Consider the following 17,445-nt stretch of genomic DNA (forward strand, 5'->3'; position numbering starts at 1 on the left):
ATTTTCAGCCCATATGCTATGTTACCTGGCTTGGGAGAAGAAGGTGGAGGAAAAATCCAACAGAAATGAACACACTTATCTTTGTTAGCTTTAGTATCATATCTACAATTTCTTTCAAGACTCCTCCAGGTTTTGTAAATGTTCCTCTGAAATCTTCCCAGTTATTAGCATGTCATCGAGATAACAGACAACACCATTTACCCCCTGCCTTACTTAGCTCATTATTCTTTGAAACACAGCAGGTGCTTTTTCTATTCATACCTAAATAGACCCTTATGTGTGTTTGTTGTCAGGTTTTTTTTTTTTTTTTTTTTTTTTTTGTACTAGCTGCAAGGCCACCTGCTGGTACTCTTGGGACAAGCCCTGCTTGGTAAACTGCTCTCTGCACTTTGAAAATAAGTGGTCTACAGCAGAAATTCCTTGTTGACCAGCTGGAGCCAAAAAGTGATGGAAATTCTATATTTCTGACAAGTTCTGCTCTCCTATCCCCCCTGAAGTTCAGTTGGTGCAGCCCATTCCGTGGCATTCAGGGGAGTAAACAGACTCTGGTTCCTAGCACACCAAGCTGCATTTCCAGAAGCCTTTGCAAGGTTTATGGTACAGGTGTCCTCCTGAGAAACACAGAAATAAGTTTGTCACTCACAGATGACACTGCAGCTATACCTGTTACTAAACCATGTCTGCAATGAACTTGACTTTGGTTTGAACTTTGTTAAGCTGTTACAGAGCTGGTTAGCTACTATCCACTATAATTTAGGCTTAGAGAAACAGTTGCCCACCACTTTCAGTTAACACTCTTAAGCAATGTTAACCAAGTATATTTAAAAATTACAGTGACTGGAAGACCTACCTGTTAATCATTACTTGTCCTTACACTACGATGACACAGTGTGCAATGTACGTTCATTTTCTACTGTGCATAGACAGTGCTCACTCATCCATGGACGGTTTATTTAGTTGACAGATTAATTGTACCACAGATGCAGGGATTCTGGGGAGGCCAGCTCAGTTCTGGCACTTGTTGCTCAGTGCTGTGCAGTTGTTGCTACGTTAGTCTCACAGGGTTCACAGTGACCTGTCCAGAGAGCGTACAAAAGACCAGAGATGTCCCCAGCCTGGTCCAGCATGGGCTTGACACATGTAAATGCAACCAGACAAAATATGGCTAAAGTGTATTCACTTAGGAGGAATAAGGAGATGACTCCATTGCTGTGGCTAGAGGCCTCTTATCAGTTCAAGAAGTACTGCATGAACTTGCTAGGCAGATTCAAGAGCTCAATGCAGAGGACCTCGAATAGTTCCACAAAAATCAGCTCAATATTGACAGGAAACATTATATCTGGTTGAGAACCAGACATACCACCCTTATAAGCAAAGCTGCCTTTCTGGGATATTCTTCTTTACGGGTATTGTACAGCTTTCTCTAACACCTGTTCTGTTCCAGCCTCTGTAATCACCTACCTTTCTGGTACTGATGCTTCTTAAGTGGATACTCTGGCCTTACGCTGTCATTCCCCACGCACTTTAGTGGAGACACAGTGAGCTGGCTCAAAGAATGGACTCAGGTTCTAACATTTAATTTCCCGAGTTAGTTCAAACCAGGTTACTTAGCAATTCAGTCCACAATTGCCCAAACATTTTTGCCAGCATAATGGAGGCAGTGGTGTAGAGGTGAAAAAGAAAGGCTAAAGCTGGGGTGAGAGAAGGACAGCTTCTTGAGGTTGTAGTAGTGCTTTGTGCAAATTTAAAGTGCTTGCGGAATTGTGATGTTATTTCTAGACATCAAACTGATTTTAGAGTGTTTTGCAAAAAGTTATTAAAACAAGCAGTAGCAGGAAATATTTTTAGATTTGCCAAATACCAGAAAATACTTTAGCTTTCAAGCTTCAATATTTGGCTTTCAAGATAAAAGATATTGTTCTGTTAAAAAAAAAAAAAAAAAAAAGTTGTAAGCTTTTAATGGTTTCATTAGAAGATCTATGATGTCTTTATCTCAATAAGCTCCAGTGTAAAATATGTCTTTAAGTACACTTTGTATTTTATAACTATGTTAGAAAAATAACTTTTGTACAGTGAAACCTTCCATACTGTTTCAGTAAAGTCTAGATCTCTTTCAAAACTTTTATTTGCATTATAGTCCCTTCAGTGCAGTTCAAACTGTTTTTTTTTTTTTTTTTTTTTTTTTTTAATTTCAAGATTCAGTCCTTTGCCAATTTTCTGTTTTGTGTTTTACTCTACACAGAGAAGTTAAGAATTAAATAATCCAGCAGTTTTTTCATAAAAACAGGTTCAGAATATAGCTTTATTTCCTTACGATGCAAGACAATTACGGGAAAGCAGGAATCTAAAATTCTTTAGCTTCTGTTGGAAGTGCCCTTCTGTGCAATTACATTCTTTGGTCCAGTGAAATCACTTAAGGAAAATTTTTCAGATCTACTCCCTGAAGTTGTTATCCTTTTGAATTCCCATATGAAGATTTTAAATACTGCTAATACTATAATTCTAAATTTTTGAAAAAACAAAACAACAACAACAACAAAACCAACTACTGGAGAAAGATTGAAGAATGTGAGAATTATAAATTCAATCTAGATCTAATTTACAGGTATAAAAACATGGAAATATTCTCATTTCTATAATATACTGATAAGAAGCCAGCAGTGGAGGGAGGAATGTAACCACCTTTCTTATGATCTTTTTCTCTGGGCTATGTTGTATAACTGCAAGCAGGAACAAGGCTATTAGTTATATTTATTAATGATAAATCTGAGTCAGTACTTCCCTACATCACTGTAAAAGAGTATGCAGTGGTGTTACGATGATATGAATCCATAGCAAAATCAGATTTACATCTTGCTTTATTATTTGAAACACTACTCCATTTGCAAATGGACCTAGACAGCTGTGATTTGGAAATGAAAGACTGGAAGAACTGAGTATCAAAGAGTTAACACCAAAGCTAAAATACACACACACATAGAGAAAACAAAAAGAGCAGACAATCAATGAAGGCTGGATGGAAGAAGAATCTTGATGAACTAGTAAGAGACGGGGTGAGTTTCATAAAATAGAAAAATGTATGTGCATGTAGAATAGAATGATAGTAAGACTGGAAGCTTGCAACATTTTACAAAGTGTTTTTTGAACCTGTGGGGTGAGTATATCTTTGAAGAAATATGATATCATCACTTGTAATGTCATACAGTCTCCTTTAGGATATGATCAAAGGAATCTGCTGTTTGCCTTTGAGTTTTTAACAAAAATCTTGTCTTGGGGCAGAACCGCTTGTTAAGGAGTGGGGTTAATGTCACAGCTGAATAGTCAGGAAAGTATTCTCTCTATCATTTGTGACCTCCTGTCTATGGAGGATGAATAAAACAAGTTAGGAGAGAAAATATCCAGATACATATCACTGATTTCTCTTTCTAAAGGAAATTACCTGGAAGACTCTGAAAGCCACAAGAGGCTGCCCAAAGTATGACAGTAGATAGATGTCAGTGGTCATTATTGGATAGAATGTAGACAAAATAAAGAGGATGAATACCTATATTTACCTGAGTATAATCCTAGCGTCATTATCTTCAGCTGAAAAATCACCCACAACTTCAGGTCTTTGTAGACTTTTTAATCCAAATAGCAAACAACTGAAGCCACTGTTTCTGTCATGTTTTAACACTCTCTCCCACTGCTGAACATTTAATATATAGAGATGTTTTCAAAAGAGAGTTAGGTTATAGAGTCATTACTGACATTGTTACAAAAAATAAACTATATATGTCTACCAGTGAAGTCAGTCTGTACTTACATGCTATATGTAAGTGAAATAATACATTTATTTTAATATGACTACATTTTTTTAATTTTTTAATTTTATTTTTTATTTTTTTTTTTTTTTATTTTTTTATTTTTTTTCCCTAACATTAAAAACAATGGGGTAAATTTCGTATAATCTAAGATCTTGCCAGGCACAGAGGAGAGTGCCTGTACTACTGGCCTGTAGTTCCCTGGGTCTTCCCTTATTCCCTTTTTAAGAATGGTAGTTATATTTCCACTTTTCCAGTCACTGGGAACCTTCACTGGATTACCACAACTTCTCAAATATGATGGATAGTGGCTTAGCAACTTCATCTGCCAATTCCCTCAGGACCCTTGAATGTATTTCATCAGGTCCCATGGACTTGTGCACCTTCATTTGAGACCTTAGATGGTCTCAAACCTGATCTACAATGAGCAGTTTTTCATTCTCCTAGTCCCTGCCCAACCTTCTGTGACTTGGGCTGTGTGATTTGAGCACTTGCCGGTGAAGACTGAGGCAAAAAATATATGTGATATTTCATGTTGTACCATCTTTCTAAACTTAAATGTTTGGAAGAACTCACCTACTTTGGTTCTGGGCATTTGGAGGCCATTTTAGATAATCTTCTCCATGTACAAACAAGTAAACAAAGAAAAAAATACAATCAAAAAGCACCACATACTCTTGAAATGTTACACTACCGGCACCCTGCCCAATTGTCAGTTACACCTGCACAAGACTGGTGACATTATGAGTAGATATGAAACAAAATTAATCTTGATATTCTACTGCATCTAATTTTTGTCATCTGAAATGCAAAACCAATAGTTTCTGACTGAATAGTTTCAGACTAATTGCTTCTAGACATTTTTTCTTTTTTGAGAGGTTTCAGGTTGTGACAATTCTAAACTTCAAGAATCATTCTTATAAGTCCTTCATTATGAAACTTCAGCATCTGCGAACTAAATTGTTCATTATATTTTCAAATATTTAGAAACAAAAGGAAGAAAAGTCTGTATGTGAAATATAAAATGATCTGGTTACCAAGGCAAATATATGTATATTCACATTCCCAGGAAAAAAGTAATCCATTGATTTGGATGCATGTTTTTATTTCTTAACTTATTTGCTTTATTTTGGAACACGTCTTCCTTCCAGTAAAATAGATTGCATTCATAAACACCTAAGGAATTATTAAGTAAACAACATATTCTGGCAATATATATACATTTTTTAAATAACTGTTTTGTGAGATGTGTACAGTGCATCCCAGTATCTCTTCACTCAAAAAAAAAAAAAAAAAAAAGGAAAACATTCCCTCTGAAATCTAAAGAAATCAGGGAAGTTCATTTATTTGTGCAATAACACTATAAATTTCAAAGAAAAGCACTGTGGTAAAATACAGTGAAACTGCAATTAAAACCTATGGAGAAAGCTCTTAGATAAATAAAGGAGATATTATTAGAAGTATGGCACAGAAAAGGTCAGTTGGTTCCTGTTTACTTGAAAAAATTAAAAGCCAATACATCTGATTCATGCTGGCATAGTTCCACACCATCTATGGAGCTGATGGTGGCATAATAAAGATTGGGAAGTATTACTTACTGCACACCATGTTTCTGAAAATCCATCCATAGTAACAAAAGACGTTGAACTGAAATAAATACCAGATTTTTGAAAATGTCTTTTTCTTGACTTAACTGGAAGGAAAATGAAAGTGAGTTGAAGGGTCTTACAAACACGTAGGACATCCATCTAATTATTGATATGAATTGCTTAATGAATTGAAATTGTACCAATTATAAGAATAATGCAGAGAAGAGAGACATCTTGACAAAGGCAGGAGTCCATCATTATTTTGTGTACTATGTGCTGTTCAGAATAGTACTGCTGAAACAGTCCTTAACACCTTTTCAGAAACAATCCTTGCTCTCTACTTAATAAGTACTTATTCAAAGGAAGAAGAACTCTCAAGAACAGTCAATCTGTTGCTTAGCTAGCATGACAAATTGTGCTCTCATCAGACTCATGCACTTCTAATTGCCAAAGCTAACTTGGATTGCAGAGTTAGAAATGGGAGAAGAATATGTCTGTCTCTTCTGTAAGTGCTTTTTTTTTTTTTTTTTTAAGGCTCTTCTTCTTAATTGCCCACCCTATTCTATATTTCATTAGTTGATAAACACACTTTGTTTTTCATGCAGCTTAGTTCTCAGGCTTAAGGAAATCTAAAACATTTGCGTTATTGAGTTATAAGAGGAACACCAAGCTGCTTCCCATAGAATGAATTAGTATTCTGAATATTTAAGTAATGAAGAAGGGTATGACTTATTGCACTTGAGCCACTTATTTTATTTCCTTTCCAAGAGACTTTATAAGTCACTAAAGGATCTCTGAATAAATTGCTAAAGAATCTCTGAATAACAGTCTTGTATTTATTGCTATTTACAGATTGGGTACATGTCTTATCTTTCTTCAGGTGGGACAAAGGAGGGTACACATGTGAGTTTTACATAACTATTTTATCATTGTGATACTGGGAAAGAATTAGTGTTTGTTAGTACCCACTGCCAAAACCACAAGGACACCGTTACCTTTAACCATTTCTGAACTGAAAGTATCTGATAATTTGATGTATTCCATCAAATAACAATCAGGTGACACTGATAATTTAAAAATATTAGTATTCAGTTTACTAAAAACTGTAATATTTAAGATAAATGTTTAAGATACCTTAAGATACATTTGATATAATTAATGGCCTGTGCTCAGGTTTTACATAATTCCCCAAATCCCTGAGCTAGATGGTGTGAATACTGAAATGTAATTTAATTTAGTCTCTGAAATGCTATTTGTCCTACTGTTTTTGTAAACCTATTCAGTTTGCAAATAAATTTTAGCAACATTTTTTTTTCTTTATTCTCATCTGTTATCTGAAAGGAATACCTTAGGACACATCTATTTTTCTTCTTTTGATTTTTGTGTCCTGTCTCAAACTTTGCACATGTAGTTATTTTCTTTTTTCCTTTCTTTCAGAGGTGGGAAGAGGGTCAGGCAGTGTGAAGCATTGCCAACGAAATACTAACATATAGCAACTGCTGCCTTCATGACCTACAGCAAAAGAAAGAAGCTATCCTGAAAATCGTTACATTCCTTTATGACCTTTTCAATTTGCTGAGACAAGAATGATGTTGGCATGTAGCACAGTGCCATACTGGGGTTCTTGCTATGTGGTAGGGTCTTCTGTTACTGGGACAGTTTTATCTATTGCCTCTGCTTATAGCGTTTACCTTTTGAAGATCTAAGGAAAAGGAAGATGTTAAATTATGAAAGAACCTCAGCAGATACTGAAAATACTACCAGTTTTAAAGTTTTCTCCTGGTGTAAGAATATACCACATATAAGAAGGCACTTTACTGCTGCTTACTTACTCCTGGCTTTAAATACATTGGACAATATGAAAGTTGGACATCTCTGCTTAATTTATTCTCCTGCTATGACTGAAGTCACTAGAAATCAAGCTGTACATTATTTTATATAGTGAAACAGATAGAAACAAGCAGGCTTGTTTTTGCCAAATTGGAGTTACAGGGTCCTTGGTAAGGTCAGGGCACTAATGGCATTTACAGACTCCCCTAGCCCTGGGAAGCCACCATTTGTCCCAGCATCTCAGGCCCCCTTTGCACCTCAAAACCTGATCAGACCAACATAATACTGACATAATAAACACATATATGTTACTTTTACATTCAACAGATGAAGTACTGAAAAATGGAAGGGTATGCGAAGTAATGAACAGGAAACTTCTGCAGTCATTGCACATGAAATTCTGCTGCTAGATTTTGCAGTGGTCCTATATCCTCACAAGGATAGGCTTACAAATATGTCTGTACATCCTTTGTAAAGAATGGGTAGTAAAAGCTGAAGATCTTCCATTAAACAGCAGTTTTGAAACCTTGAGCTGCTATAAAATATTTCTACAAGAAGCTGATCATGATTTGAAGAGAAATAATAGAGAAATGACTATACATGGAAGATAAAATGAAATGATACGGTACTCGTATCATCATATATTTCTGAAAAGACCACAATTTAGGAGGTGATGAAATTGGCACTGTATTTTCATTGATTTGCTGTATCTATTCAGGCTCAAAGTGGCATGTAGAAAATACTGTTTACCAAAGATTATTAAATGCTTATCTGTCATTGGTGAAGTTGGTTTGCATCCACTAGCCAAAGAGAGCATTAGAATCATTAGAGGTATTTTCATGAAGAATTGCTAGGGATTTAATTTCTTATTAATTGCTTTTAATTTATTGACTTAATTTTCCCAATTTTACCTACTAACTTAACTGATTCTAAAATATTCATTTCAAAAATAAATTCAGAGATAATTCTGAAATATAATTTTGTTTCATGTTTCTTCTCAAAACAATCATTAATAGTAGCTTTATAAATCACTTCTCCTCTTTCATGTCTAAAAATACATTCCAGTGGTTAAAATATACTCCCATGTATTGTAAGAATACTGGGAGAAACAGTTATGTGTAAAATTTATTTGAAGTATTTTAAATTCCTTCCCTGTTTCTAATGATGAAAAACTGCAGTGTTACACATTTTGACAAAGACATAGTATGAAGGATAATTACAGAATGTGTTACTACCATTCATGTGTGAAATCTTCTAGGCTGGAAAATGCATGCTCTTAGATAGTAAAAGAGACACTGTTTAAATGGATAACCTTGATGCACAGAAAAATTCAGTGCACGTCTAGTTCTTCACCAGGTATTCATCTGAGGGTGCCCCTGTGTATTGCATTGTTTTTCATTCTGTTTGGGTTTTTGCTTTTTAGCACAATGATACACTTTTAAGAAGACATACCCTAACAGTCACCTTATTGATGATAATTAATTCTTGATTCATTTATTTTTAAGTAGGTGAAGTTCAGGCAATTTTTATTATATAAGTCTGAATTTTTTGTTAAGCTGTGTATTTTAGCTTGTCAAGGAAACATTTTGCTTCATTTACTTGATGAACACTCGTGTGAATGTTTGCATGATTTAAAATATGTAAATATGTATGTGTAAAATTTATGCAGCTATGATATTTCATTTCAAATTGCACTTTTTTCTTAAGGATCATTACACATTACATAAAGAGATAACTTATGAAAGAATATTCACTTAAGTTACACAAATCTCTTAAACAAAAACAGACCTGGTGTTAAGCAGCAAAAAAAAGAAAACCAAAGAAATCCCAACTCATTCAAATAAATAAGTAAATTTCCAGGAAAACATAGTGTTTTCATAGGAAGCTACTGGAAGTCAAGAGGCTTGTCAACTACTCACATTAAAATATTTTGTAAAGAAAAAATATTTTTTCTAATTAAAAATTGGGATTGAATATTTAAGAATGTCATGCAAAACAATTTCCATACAGCTGATTTACAATAAAGCCAGGTTTCTGAGTTATGCGCTGTCCATACCATAGAACCCAACAGACTAGACCATATTCTTCATTTCTTGTTTGAATCTTGTGTATTTCCCACACCACTGCTTACCCCTAGTTATTAGATCAGTGCCAGCTTTTTGTACTTCAGCGCTGGTACCAGCACTGATGCTAAGATACTCTCGCTACAGCCTCTTATATTTTTCCATGCTCTGTCATGTGTGTACCTTCTCTCTCAGGCTATAATCTGTCTCTTAGCATTGTCTGTTTCTGTTACAACACCATCAAATGATGGATAGGAACGGAAGACAGAGAAGACTAGGAGGAAATATCCACATAATATTTGGAATTATAACAAAGGAATTTTTAAATTTTATTTGAATTTTGTAAGTCTTTGATATTGAACTGCATTCTGCAGTGCAGAGCTAACACAAATTCCTACACCCTGTATGGTATAGCAAAGGTGCAGAAAACTGCATATCTTAATATGACACATGTAATGCCATTGAAGTCACTAAGAATACTCACTAGTTTATAATAGTAAGTTTTTGAGGGAAAAAAGCACATGATAGTAACCTATTCTCAGCAGAGATATTCTTTTCTGCTCAAATGTCTCTATCTATCTATCCAACCTAAATATCAGACAGACAAGAACATCCTTATAATACAGTTCTCAGACAGAGATCCAGGAAGATGGGCATTAGCCCCATCTCTCTGAGAGTCAGAAGCTGAAAGATTCAGAGTAGGGGCTTCGGTGGCTGGGCTTAGTCATTGGAAATCTTTGGAAGTCCTTTCTCCATCTACTGCAGAGGGAGCCTAGGGAGACCACACTTTGTAAAATCAAAACCAAAACCAAACAACAAACAAACAAACAAACAAAGAAAACCAACCAACCAACCAACCAACCAAAAAAACATGTCTGTCATTCAGAACCACTGGACTTAGGACCTGTGTTCTTCCACAGACTTCTTGGATGATCTGGAGAAAGTTACTAAATCATAAATAACTGCTTGGTCCACCATGACCTTTTGTTACAGTTAGAACAGTGCAATGGGTCCTCTATAGATTTTGGGCTTGTATTATTCCTACCATGCTTCTGAAAAAAAAAGAATGTTTTTAATCTACAGAGCAGCATGCAGTTATAGCTTATTCCATCTGCCTTCCCCTTTGTTTTGGAATATTTTTGGAGAAATAAATCTTTTAAAGATCCAGTATGAAACAATCTGTTAGTCAATTAATATAAATAGGAATGGAAATTATATTACTGTAGTATTTTTTGAATAGTGAAAACGTTCCATAAAATCTCTGAATTCCCTAGGTTTTTAACTAATTTTATTTCAGCTTTATTGGCAACAAAGTTGCATGCATATGCAACACCTTTTCCTCTTGCCCTCAAGGAACAAAAGCTGTTAAAAACATAATGAAGGCTTTATGACATAAATCTGTTGTGTTTCTCCTAGTGTTACACTGGCAAAATACTCTGTAATAATAAAATTAGTTAATGAGGAGTTTCATCAATTTAGAATAGCAAAAATGCCCTGATATATCATGTAAAGCAGTGTTCTGCATTATTGCAGCAAACAAAATATTTTAATCACAGAATCACAGAATCACAGAATTGTAGGGGTTGGAAGGGACCTCGAAAGATCATCAGGTCCAACCCCCCTGCCAAAGCAGGTTCCTTAGAGCAGGCTGCCCAGGTAGGCATCCAGACAGGGAGCGCATATTTGACACTTAGAGTGCATATTTGACAAAGTGTATGTGAAAATACGAAAATGTGTGCTATATGTGTATCATATATGAAATAACTATAGTCTGAATCTTTCTGCCAATTGCTTGGAATATAAGTTATAATCAGCTGTAACTAAAACCACTGGCAAACCCATATTTTTAACTGAATTGCCGGAGAAGGATAGACAATAGATAGAGGTATGTCATTTAAGAGTGAATTAAAAAAAAAAAAAAAAAAGGCTTTAGAAACTTCTGCATAGCTAATTAGGAATCCATGGAATTTCATAAGAGATACCAGTCAGCATCCAAGGCAAGATGAAATCTTGCCACTCCTGTCAACAGGTGCCTTTAGTTTCAGTGTGGTTAAGATTTCTATCCTAATGTCAGACTTGAGGCTCATCACATCTTACTTAAATCCCAAAGTCAATCCTATATTAAAGAGGAAATATTTCTTTCTCCAAACTATGTCACATAGCACCATATGATGAATTCCCTCCTCTCCTACTTTTTGTTTAGAAAAAAAAATGCACTGAAAATGTTTAGAGATATACTTAGGTTTTAAAGTAATGTACTTTAAGAGAAGAATTCTATTTATTTAATGGGAAGAGAAACCTTTTCCACAGCCACTTGTTCACTGTGTCTTAAACAGTAGATTCAGAATAGCAGTTTCTTTGGTCAGAGAACTTAGACCAATCTTTAACAGAGACAGAGACTATGCAATGCCATGATTTGACCTTCATCCTAGATTTAGGGCCTAGCCAACAGTCAGGGCTTCCCATAAAGAGGTGATAAAAATAAAATATGTAGCCTCTACCATTGATGAATTCCCAAGCAATTACCTTGGCACTGCCTTTAAGGTTGTATATCTTCAAAGAATTCTTCATCCCCCCTCCTTAAAACTGTGAAGAATTGATATTATCCACTTTTGGAGATTAGTACAACAAAAGAAAGGAGAATCAAGCAGGGAGTAACAGGAATCCTTTCTTGCCCTCCCTGGTAGGATCCTATGTCTTCTTTGGCAGGGGATAAGGGGTAAAAGGTCAGGAACAAGAGAGACGTTTGGGAAAGTGTGAAAAAGTCTTAGTAAAGATTTTAAAAAATGAGGAAAAGTGTGTAAAATAAACATTAAATAATAGAACAATAATAGAGAAATGGAAGACAGGGAGAGTAATCTGAGAGAATAAATTCGTGTATCCATCAGCTTCACGTTCTCTTCTCTTTATCAAGCTGTGGTTCCCTATCACCCTTAGGATGTTCAGACCCATTGAAGGTGTCAAGATGCAATGTTCTTGCTCATCTAAGACAGGTGGATCCTTCTCCTGACCCTGCCTCATGTCAACCAGGATTTCTCTATTACCTTCTTCTCTTCCCATAATCAGGACCTCAGTCATCTCTGCCATTTGGTCCCAAGACAAGATCAAAGAGACTAGGAGTAAAGAATGTGTAATGTGTATGCTCAGAATGACTCTGACCCTCATGTGACTGAAAATTCAGGTGGTACTTGTATTTCAACTCAGTCATTTTTACTTTTATGAACTTTGAATACAGTAACACTTCATTGCACGGTACTGAGAAGCTTAAATTTTGTTGAACACACCAGAAAGTACTGAGCAAAACTACTGTGACACTGAATTTCTTTGATCAATGTAAGAGTAATTAAGTTTGCAAAAGTGCTGCAAAGTGATTATAAAGTGTTGTAAACACTTCTGAGAAAACTGAAAACAATGAGTGTTTCTGGGTATATGTTTCACAACAATATGAAAATGACAGCTATGATCAATATTTTTGGGAACAGAAGCAGGCAAAAAGGCAATATTATTCTGCCCTCCTTCCTCATTCTGTATTCTGTGACTAAGGCATAGAGTGTTTTTAACTAAGATACTTAATTATATAAATTCGTAAATAAGGGACAAGCTTGATTTATGGAGGAATTCTTTAATGCTCTGTATTCTGCAGTCTATTTCTTCTCTGTAAGTTAGTTTTGAAATGAAACACACACCATAACTTTTATGTTATTGTTGTTCAGACTTGTTGTTGGACAGTTAATTTGCTATAAAATCCACAGTATATCATTGTTATTAATTGGGGTAGCCATGAACTTGGCTTTCAAAAGCTATTAAATGCAAATGTTTAGCCACATAAAAATACAAACGTGTAGTGAAGTTCTTCAGCAGAATAATGCTGTGAAAGAATTAATACAAAGTAAATCTTCTTTGAAAGAAATCTATTTTATCAAGTGATGGACCTAATTCATGAATAAAAACATTAAAAATGAAAAATGTGGTGTTTGTCAATTGACAATAAAAACAGTCCTTTGTGGCTTTTAAAACTGAGGGGGTTAAAGCTGTATCTTTACAACTTTATTTATCAAGAAACTAAAGAAATAAGTTAGAGCAAAAGAAGTTATCTGCACTTTACTGTCCACACTATTAATTGTCAGGGTTTTTGATAGCATTAAGAAACATGGCAGACGTGATATCATCAACATCTCACGTGAAGTTTTCTCAAATACATTTCTCAAATGCATCTTTTACAGACAGATTTTAGATGTAAGATTTTAATGGAATTATTACAAATGTGCATGTAAAACTAAGAATCTATATAAAGTTTGTAATCTCAGAGATTTAATCAAGAAATCATTCCTTAATGGGAACATACTGTGCTTACCTCAAAGCATTTGCCTAAGTGTTTTTCTGAATAGAGAAAAGACACTTAAATAGACACTTAAATGCATTTCTGATTTATAGCCTTAGATTTTAAGAGGAAAGAATCATCATTTACTCCAGTCTTGTACAGCAGCTCATTCAATACTAGCCCATCTTGAAGTGTTCATAGAATACCAGTAGAAAAATAAAAATACATAAGTATTTGAGTAAGTGATAATGTTATAAAGTGATAACCATAAATGCCGGTGCCAGTTTGAGGAACTTGTCTGCATTATGCTCCATCAGCAATCTGGTAGGAGATTAATATTTTTGAAGTAGGTACTGAGAAATCCCATACTAGGATCTGGAATGGTAAGTATGCTTCTCTGTGAACTTTTAATTGAGTGTGTTTTTTAAAAAACTTTTAGGAAAATGTATTACTTATGAAGATGTTACATATCATTTAAATGGTAGCTACATTTGTCCAAGTTGCAACATACTGAACCTAGTATAGTACACAATTAGTAATGAACTGTGTATCAGAGAAAGATGTCTAATACAAGAGGTTTATGTGCAATAACAGCAGAATGAAAAAGACCAGCAAACTACAAATAAATAAATTAATACATTTGAACTCAAAGGCACAACCATTTATGGGATTAAAATAAAGTTAAGGTCATGTAACATTAATCTTTTGCCAGGAACCCAGTAAAAACTTGTGATCTACACCAAGTACTCCTGGCACAGTTATTACACAAATAACATCTATTGAACTATTAAAGATGAATATCTCCACTTCTTCAGCTAACATGACCTCTTGAATTAGGTTTTCATCTGGTTTGACTAAAACACACTTTCCATCAAGCTTACATGAAGGGAAAAGGGAGGCACTTTCATGCATATTCTGATTCTCTGCAGTCTTCTAGTTGCACTCTCTGTCCAATTTTCCAAGCCCAGCTGGCCTTTCTCAAGACCTTACCGGGAAAGGAAACAACAGACATTTTATGCTGTAAACTCTTAACAGGTTTTCAGGGGCTACAGATTTACCCTCAGATATCTGCCAGTAGAAGCTAACAAATGTTTTGGATGAAGCTGGGCAGGAGAATAATGGAGATAAGAAAATCCTGAGAAGTGGTTTAGGAAAATTTTAAAGTCTATTACTTTAAATTAGGGGAGAAAACTGTTTTCTTGAAGTCCTCTTTCATTTTATGATTAGCACATGATGACAGTGAACTCATAGAAAATATTTCTGATGATCATATTGGAGGTTCATGACCAGTATATCCCACCCATCCTGAATAAGAGTTACTGTATAAATTACGAATACCCAGTAGATCCAGTGGCTCGCACATATTCTTTTAACAGAATTTTTCACTTTGATTATGATGCCTCAATTATGCTATCAAAAAGAGGAATTATTTAATTATTTATCTACCTATCTATCTATCTATTTATTTATTTATTTATAACAGCTGACTGAAGTAAAGTAGTTGAAGTTCAATGGAGGAAAAACACAATATAATGAATTTAGAAAGTATTCTTACTGTAGGGATGAAAACATTGATAGTTTTCCCAATAAGTATACGGAAATGTATCAGATACATTTTTCTGGTCAGCCATGCTTAAAAAGAAAGAAAATATATCTGCAGGGACAGTTGCTAAAGTTGCAGCTAGAAATAGACCTGGTTATACAGGCAGATGTGTTTTCCCTGTAGATAAAAGCTAGTTTGGTTTAGATTGAAATAAGGTATTATTATGGAAATACTGGAAAACATGAAAAATAAAGAAACACTTAATTTGAAGTAAACCTAAAAAATGATGTGAAGTATATCATTCATTTAGAATTTTAGCTTTATAGTTTTAGAAAACTTTATTCTTTTTACATAATAGAGCAAATAACATTTCATTTTGGAATGAATTAATTTTTAAGAACTGGGGAAAAACAATACTTGATGTTTTGGAAATTTCAACCCAATAGTTTAGGCCAGTAGTTTTGGCTTTATTTAATTTAGTTTAGGGAATAGCTGTAGGCCCCTTATAGATATATTTTAGAGTAAACCTGCTGTTCACTAAAAAGAAATCATTTATCTTCATTTAGAAAAAAAAATCTCTGAAAAGTATTCATAATTGCTCATGAAGAAAATGCCTATTCATTCAAAGCAGTCAAAATCTGTAGTGTAGAAATCTTAAATCATGTTTGGTAAGGTCATTTTAGCTGCACAAACAGATATTTTAATCTCTTCTAGAATACACATGTGGTCTGACCAATGATGCAGGCCCAAAAGACAGTGAAACACATGGAAAGCTCCTACCCTATTTGTATGCTTACCCTAGTTAGAAACAATCAAATTCAAAATTCACTTAAAAAATAGAGAAAAAACAGAAGCATGCTTATCAGCTTGTCATTTAATGATTGGAAGACACCTAATGGCATGGTATGAAGAGAGTAACAACAAAATAGCAACAGATTTTCACCAAGATGAATCATTCTACAGTATTGAACTGAAGCAATAAATGTACTTTTCTTCCACATCAGTGTGACCAACTTATTAGTTAAGCAGCTAGCTACATAATAAAGCTTAGTCCAAGCATAGAGCAGATGTGACTTTCATCTGTTATTCAAAAATAAAAGATTTACAACATCAACAAAACAAAAGTTTTTTTGTTTTGTTTACAACAAAAGATAAATATTTTCAAGGGTAAAAAGGAATAGAAAATTAACATTTTACAAACCAGAGAATTCCAGTGTACAGACACAAAATTTCTCTCCCTTGTGCTGTTCCATATTTGCAACATTTTCAGTTTCAGGTGGCGTCAGATGTTCTTTGTCATTTAGGCTTCTTAAGACAACAAGGTATTTTCTTTTGGTTTAGTTTTAAATGTATTTTATTTTTATTTATTTTTTTTGTTGGTGGTGTTTTTTTTCATTTAGAGTGTGAGAGATAATATCAGATTAATACTGATTAATAACTAAAATTAATTATTAATAAAAATAAATACAAATAATTAATAAATATTTAATAACCAACAGTATTGATTAATATTAGCATAGAGGGGGGCTCTTTTTTAGCTTTAACAGGACATGTCAAATGAGAAAGTCTATCATGAGGCTGTGACTTGTAGCAGAGTCTCTCAGAGAGCACAGAGGTGTCTCACTTGGTTTCCATAGTGCCTTGTTCGAAGAATCGGGACATCCAGAGAGACTTCCCTGCAGGGCCTTCCCCTTTTTATTATTCCTGAAATTCAGCAGTGATTTCAATGCTTTCAAATCTGTACAGGCTGATATAATGAGAATAATCTATTTCGCTGCTTATATATATAGGAGTATTTTATGAAGATCCTTTGCTTAATAAATGCAGATTCTCTTACTACAGCGTATTATTTTTCAGTTAGGAATAAAGAGAAAACTGATTCCTCTTCCACCCATATTTGCCCAAGCATTCTAGTCCAGAGTGAGAGAGCTGCTGCACATACCAGAGGCTATCTTCAGTTTTCCATTTGAGCTCTTGTCTGCAGTCATTCCTTAAACTGTCCATGGTGCCCTTTCACTTGCTTTTCTGAGTTACTGACCACCAAAATAGCTGGTTGAAGTCTGATGTGCTGGTGAGCCCAACTGACAATTTTAAGCTGCATTAGCTTGCTCTGAGGTCCCTCTAGGAACTGCTCTCCTGCTGTGGTAATTCCTTATGTAGACAATGTTAGGAAAGTGTGTCAGCTGAATGATTTCCCTACATTGAAAACTTCAGGAGGTTTTTTTTTTTTTTTTTTTTCCCATACCATTTTAATTGATAATTCATCATTCAGAAAATACAGAAACAAGAACAAGTA

At 34.6% G+C, this 17,445-nt stretch overlaps 1 protein-coding gene across 2 annotated transcripts in view; it reads right to left on the minus strand.

Annotated features, from left to right (window-relative positions):
* KCND2 (potassium voltage-gated channel subfamily D member 2) overlaps nt 1–17,445 on the minus strand; it is a 303,685-nt gene that overhangs the window by 50,463 nt on the left and 235,777 nt on the right. The gene's annotated exons all lie outside the window — the stretch shown is intronic.

Source organism: Anser cygnoides, chromosome 1, assembly GCF_040182565.1.
Source record: "Anser cygnoides isolate HZ-2024a breed goose chromosome 1, Taihu_goose_T2T_genome, whole genome shotgun sequence".
Taxonomy (NCBI): Eukaryota; Metazoa; Chordata; class Aves; order Anseriformes; family Anatidae; genus Anser; species Anser cygnoides.